A 7779-nucleotide genomic window follows, 5' to 3' on the forward strand; every position below is an offset into this window, starting at 1 on the left:
AATCATGAATGAACTTCCATTCACAATTGCTTCAAAGAGAATAAAATACCTAGGAATCCAACTTACAAGGGATGTCAAGGACCTCTTCAAGGAGAACTACAAACCACTGCTCAGTGAAATAAAAGAGGACACTAACAAGTGGAAGAACATACCATGCTCATGGATAGGAAGAATCAATATCGTGAAAATGGCCATACTGCCCAAGGTTATTTATAGATTCAATGCCATCCCCATCAAGCTACCAATTAGTTTCTTCACAGAATTGGAAAAAACTGCTTTAAAGTTCATAGGGAACCAAAAAAAGCCCGCATTGTCAAGACAATCCTAAGTCAAAAGAACAAAGCTGGAGGCATCACGCTACCTGACTTCAAACTATACTACAAGGCTACAGTAACCAAAACAGCATGGTACTGGTACCAAAACAGAGATATAGACCAATGGAACAGAACAGAGTCCTCAGAAATAATACCACACATCTACAGCCATCTGATCTTTGGCAAACCTGAGAGGAACAAGAAATGGGGAAAGGATTCCCTATTTAATAAATGGTGCTGGGAAAATTGGCTAGCCATAAGTAGAAAGCTGAAACTGGATCCTTTCCTTACTCCTTATACGAAAATTAATTCAAGATGGATTAGAGACTTAAATGTTATACCTAATACCATAAAAACCCTAGAAGAAAATCTAGGTAGTACCATTCAGGACATAGGCATGGGCAAGGACTTCATGTCTAAAACACCAAAAGCAATGGCAACAAAAGCCAAAATTGACAAATGGGATCTAATTAAACTAAAGAGCTTGTGCACAGCAAAAGAAACTACCATCAGAGTGAACAGGCAACCTACAGAATGGGAGAACATTTTTGCAATCTACTCATCTGACAAAGGGCTAATATCCAGGACCTATAAAGTACTCAAACAAATATACAAGAAAAAAACAAACAACCCCATCAAAAAGTGGGCAACGGATATGAACAGACATTTCTCAAAAGAAGACATTCATACAGCCAACAGACACATGAAAAAATGCTCATAATCACTGCCATCAGAGAAATGCAAATTAAAACCACAATGAGATACCATCTCACACCAGTTAGAAGGGCAATCATTTAAAAGTCAGGAATCAACAGGTGCTGGAGAGGATGTGGAGAAATAGGAACACTTTTACACTGTTTGTGGGATTGTAAACTAGTTCAACCATTATGGAAAACAGTATGGCAATTCCTCAAGGATCTAGAACTAGAAGTACCATATGACCCAGCCATCCCACTACTGGGTATATACCCAAAGGATTATAAATCATGCTGCTATAAAGACACATGCACACGTATGTTTATTGCGGCACTATTCACAATAGCAAAGACTTGGAATCAACCCAAATGTCCATCTGTGACAGACTGGATTAAGAACATGTGGCACATATACGCCATGGAATACTATGCAGCCATAAAAAAGGATGAGTTTGCATCCTTCGTAGGGACATGGATGCAGCTGGAAACCATCATTCTTAGCAAACTATCACAAGAAGAGAAAACCAAACACCGCATGTTCTCACTCATAGGTGGGAACTGAACAATGAGGTCACTTGGACTCGGGAAGGGGAACATCACACACCGGGGCCTATCATGGGGAGGGGAGAGGGAGGAGGGGGGAGGGATTGCACTGGGAGTTATACCTGATATAAATGACGAATTGATGGGTGCTGACGGGTTGATGGGTGCAGCACACCAACATGGCACAAGTATACATATGTAACAAACCTGCACGTTATGCACATGTACCCCAGAACTTAAAGTATAATAATAATAAAAAAAGTTAGTAGCATCCTTATGAACCAACTGTGTTCAAGCTGAGTGCCAAATCAAGAACATAATCACATTCACAATAGCTACAAACATACATAGGATTATAGCTATCCAGAGAGGTGAAGGTTTCTACCATAAGAATTACAAAACACTGCTGAAAGAAATCAGAGACAAGAGAAACAATAGCAAAACGTTTCTTGCTCATGGATAGGAGGAATCAGTTTTGTTAAAATGGCATGCTGTCCAAAGCAGTTTATAGATTAAATGCTATATCTATCAAAACACCAATGACATTCTGCATAGAACTAGAAAAAAAAATTCTAAAATACATAAAAAAAAAAAAAAAAGAAAGCCCAATAGCCAAAGTAATCCTAGGCAAAAAGAACAAAGATAGTGGCATCACATTATTCCACTTCAAACTATGCTACAAGACTATAGTAACCAAAAACAATATGACACAGGTACAAAAACAGTTACATAGACCAATGGAACAGAATAGAGTTCCCAGAAATACAGTTGCACATCTACAACTATCTGTTCATAAAGAAAATTGACAAAACCAGTGGGGAAGGCACTGTCCATTCAATAAATGGTGCTTTAATAACCATTTTGGCTGGGCATTTGCAGAAGATTGAAACTAAACTGCTCCCTTCCACTGTATACACAATCAAGTCGAGATGGATTAAAGACTTAAATGTAAAACCTAAAACTATAAAAATCCTTGAAGATTACCTAGGAAATACAATTCTATACATAGGCTCTACCAAAAATATTGTGACAAAGACGCTAAAAGCAATTGCAACAACAACAAAAAATGATAAATGAGACCTAATTAAACTAAAAGGCTTCTGCACAGCTATTAAATTATCAACAGATTAAACAGACAGCCTACAGAAAGGGAGAAAATATTTGTAACCTATGCATCCAACAAAGATCTCGTGTCCAGAATTTGTAATGGTTCAACAAGCAAAAAACAAATAACCCCATTAAAAAGCTGACAAATAGCATGAACAGATACTTATCAAAAGAATATAGATAAGCAGTCAACAAATACAAAAAAGTGCTCAACACCACACATTATCAGAGAAATGAAATTAACCCATGAGATACCATCTCACACTTGTCAGAAAGGCTATTAATAAAAAGTAAAAAAAAACATGAAAAGTTGCAGAGAAAAATGAATGCTTGTATACTGCTAATGAGGATGTAAATGTGTTCAGCCACTATGGAAAGCAGTTTGGAAGTTTCTCAAACAACTTAAAACAAAACTACCATTTGGCTCAGAAATCCCATTATTGAGTATACACCCAAAGGAATAAAAATAATTTGATCATAAGGGCACATTCATGTGTATGTTCATTGCAGCAGTGTTCACTATAACAAAGACATGGAATCAATCTAAGTCTATCCTGTAGAATGGATAAAGAAAATGTGGTACATATATACCATGGAATACTATGCAGCTATAAAAAGAATGAGATCATGTCCTTTGCAGTAACATTGATGGAGGCGGAGGATATTATTCCAAGTTAAGTAATGCAGGAATAGAACACCAAATACTGTATGTTCTCATTTATAAGTGGGAGTGAAATATTGAGTACACATGGGCACGGAGAAGGAAACAATGGATACCAGGGCCTATTTAAGGGTGGAGGGTGAGAGGAGGGTGAAAATAAAAAATCTACCTATTGGGTACTATACTTATTACCTGGATGATGAAATTACCTTTACACCAAACCCTCATGACTTGCAATTTATGAATATAACAAACTTGGACATGGTTCTCTGAAATGAAAATAAAAGTTAAAAAACTTAAAAAATAAAATGTGTCAGGCGAACGTGATAACCACTACACTACGGAAACCTATCATGGGGCCTATCATGGGGAGGGGGGAGGGGGGAGGAGGGAGGGATTGCATTGGGGAGTTATACATGATATAAATGATGAATTGATGGGTGCTGACGAGTTGATGGGTGCAGCACACCAACATGGCATAAGTATACATATGTAACAAACCTGCACGTTATGCACATGTACCCTAGAACTTAAAGTATAATAAAAAAAAAAAAATAAAAAAAAAAAACACTCTAACCAGAATTTTTCATAAAAAAAAAAAATGTGTTATATAGTTAAAAACATATATGAGAGTATGTCCATAGGTTATACGCAAACACACCACACCATTTTTTATAAAGGACTTAAGCATCTACCGATTTTGGTTTCTAAGGGGATTGTATAGGTTGAAGGAGGGGGTCCAGAAACCAATCTCCACAGCCAGCGAGTGAAGACTGTACATTTATCTGTGCTTCAAAATTATTTATTGCTTTCTGTTAAGGATTGCTCCCTTTCCCATTCTCTACCTTCTTTTAAAATGGTATGAGAGTACATCACCAAAAGTTTAGCTGGAATAAATATATTAGATACATTATTTCCACATGTATGTATTGGATTCCTATGGAAAATGTTGCAAGAAATGGAAATACAAAATGTAACATATTTTATATATATGTTATATGTATAACATATATAGCATATATAAAATATAACATATATATGTTATATATAACACATATATAAAATATAACATATATAAAATATAATTTTATATATAACATATAACAATATTGTTATATATTGTTATATTGTTATATATAACAATACAACATATATAAAATATAATTTTATAAAATAAAATTATGCTTCCTTAGGACCTCTATGTTTGCAGAAAAAGTACAGTCTCCTGAAAATCTTTCTGGGATTTTTCACAAATCACTTCTGCCCCCACCATGCATACAATTGGATTCTACTTCAATTATGTGATTCAACTTGGTTTGGCCTAAAAAAGCATGACTTTATTTAAGGCCCTAGAGTAACAAAAGATGAAAATAGGGTACCATAAAGCCAGAAAGTCTGTGTTAAGAAATAGCTTGCTCTACTGAAAGGAAGTATGACATCACGGTGAAAAATCGTCACCTAGGACCTATCTGTCTGGATTTTATTCCCAACTTTAACATTTACAAGCTTTGTGACTTGGGACAGTTTAATCTCTTTGTGTCTCTTTTTCCATTTGTTATATGAGAGTAACAGTAGTACTTAGTTCCTTCTTGCCTAGCTCCCGAACTTTCCTCATACGTCAGACAGCATCTTGAGTGCTTCTTGGATAGAATATAATAAAAATTCAGATGAGGAGAAGATGGGTTATGATTTTTTTTTTTTTGATGGAGTCTCACTCTGTTGCTCAGGCTGGAGTGCAATGGCGCGATCTTGGCTCACTGCAACCTCTCCCTCCCGGGTTCGAGCGATTCTCCTGTCTCAGTTTCCTGAGTAGCTGGGATTACAGGAGTCCGTCACCACGCCTAGCTAATTTTTGTATTTTTAGTAGAGACGGGGCTTCGCCATGTTGGCCAGGCTGGTCTCGAACTTCTGACCTGACATGATCCCCAACCTCAGCCTCCCAAAGTGCTGGGATTACAGGCTTGAGCTCCCATACCCAGCTGCGTTATGTTTTTTTACCCACCTAGGTAGGGCCTACATTCACGTGTTGCTTGTAAGACCGGCACCAGGATACATTTTCTCTTGAGAAAAATGTAGTCCCTTACCTGAAGGAATGCTTTCTTTTCCTTGCAGGCCAGAAGAGTATAGCCATACCCCAAAAGCACACCACAACTCCAGTATTTATATTACTAAATAGCATACCAAATTTTGTCAAAGTCAGACTATCTTTGTTGATAACACGTTCTATATCATGAACAATGAACAGTGTACCAAACATGTTTGACTCTTAATTGATTATTTAACATAGACTGATGCCCTAAAAATCAATGCTAGGTCATTCTAAACTTACTTTTTTTTTTTTTTTTTTTTTTTGGAGACGGAGTCTCGCTCTGTTGCCCAGGCTGGAGTGCAGTGGCGCAATCTCGGCTCACTGCAAGCTCCATCTCCCGGGTTCCCGCCATTCTCCTGCCTCAGCCTCCCGAGTAGCTGGGACTACAGGCGCCCGCCACCACGCCCGGCTAGTTTTTTGTATTTTTTTAGTAGAGACGGGGTTTCACCGTGTTAGCCAGGATGGTCTCGATCTCCTGACCTCGTGATCCGCCCGTCTCGGCCTCCCAAAGTGCTGGGATTACAGGCTTGAGCCACCGCGCCCGGCCACTTTTTTTTTTTTTTTTAATGGAGTGGCCCCTCTTTAATGGTGCAGAATATTGCTCTGATTTATAAGTTGTGGAGATTTTGCAATGTGTGCCTTTAAAATAAACTGTTTCTTGTCAAGCGTTTACAACAGGGAAGAACTATACACTCCATAGTTGATGAAATCTTGTCTCAGTGGGAGTGAGAATTACATTTACAACATCAGCTGAAACTTCAATTTTTAATTTCCCAGGCTTTAGGTGCCAGGCTAGGATGGACCTAAACCATCAACAGAGATAACCTGCTGGTGAGACTGTATTTTGGCTGGTGATGTGGAGTTTAATGAAGTCTGCCTGTATATACATCTTGATTCTGACAAAAAATAAACTGAAGTCTTCATTTGAGAACTGAATAGCGTTCCTGGTCACAATATGTAGCAGATGAGTATGATGCTCAGGATGGTGACAAAATGACCTTTGACTATAAGAAGACTTTACAGAAATAACAGCTATTTCTCATTGCAGCCAACTATATCTATTTTCTAAAGATATTTAATACTGCTAGGAGATAGCTGAAAATAGACGTATCTTAATTTAACTGGATGTTGCTGCAGACACCACCCACTCAAGGAAGGACAAGGAAACCGTGTTATCCTAAACATATCTAAAACAAGACCCATTTCCTTGGAAAGAACTTCTGTGAGACAAAGAATCAAGCACACCACACTCCCTATAGTGGTCTATGCTGTTTACCTGAAAGAGGCCCCACCTATTTTCATCAGAAGCTTACATTAGGTACCATTTTGAGAGTTTAAAACTGAACTGTGCCCCATTTTCATGCTGAGTTTGAGGCAACATGGCTGCTGCTACCACCTAGCTGTGGGAGGAAGAGGGAAGACTAAGTTCTCTTAAGCACTCATAGGGCAATAGCCACTGCTAGTCACTCACCTTCTCAGGTGGGTGACTGGGGACTAGCCCATCCAACTCGAGGCAACTTCCAACAACAAAGACAGACTGCTTGCCTTCCACTGCTACTGCCATCACCCACACCACACAAGCTTCCCAGGGACCTGAGAACCTGCCCATACACCTGGTCCACTGCTCCCACAACTAGTTTCCAAGCAAGTCACCGGGAGGCCCAAAAATCAGCCCTTTAGTACCTCCAAAACACTGGAGCCAGTGTAATCTGCTCTGGGTCCTAAAAACAGGCACACTAATCCCACTGCTACCACAACCAGGACCTGAAGAATGGCTCGGTTGCTGTCAAATTTCTCTGCTAAACATCACCACAACCTCAACTAATATCTGTATCTTCAGTCATCGAGGAAATCACAGAGATCATTGACCCTGTGCACTGCTGAAGATGTCATACAGAAATCACACTACCTCAGTTACCCCAAATCAAAGTCTAAGTATCTGACTCAATTAACAACAAACAGGGGGCTGGGCGTGGTGGCTCAAGCCTGTAATCCCAGCACTTTGGGAGGCCGAGACAGGTGGATCACGAGGTCAGGAGATCGAGACCATCCTGGCTAACATGGTAAAACCCTATCTCTACTAAAAAATACAAAAAACTAGCCGGGCTAGGTGGTGGGCGCCTGTAGTCCCAGCTACTCGGGAGCCTGAGGCAGGAGAATGGCGTGAACTCGGGAGGCGGAGCTTGCAGTGAGCTGAGATCCGGCCACTGCACTCCAGCCTGGGCGACAGAGCGAGACTCCGTCTCAAAAACAAAACAAAGCAAAACAAAACAAAACAAACAAACAAAAAAATTAACAACAAACACATTCAAAAAAACATTGCTCCCTACAAAACAATTTTTAAAAATTGGCTCAAGTGACTGCTATACC

This window comes from Rhinopithecus roxellana, chromosome 7, assembly GCF_007565055.1.
Source record: "Rhinopithecus roxellana isolate Shanxi Qingling chromosome 7, ASM756505v1, whole genome shotgun sequence".
NCBI lineage: Eukaryota > Metazoa > Chordata > Mammalia > Primates > Cercopithecidae > Rhinopithecus > Rhinopithecus roxellana.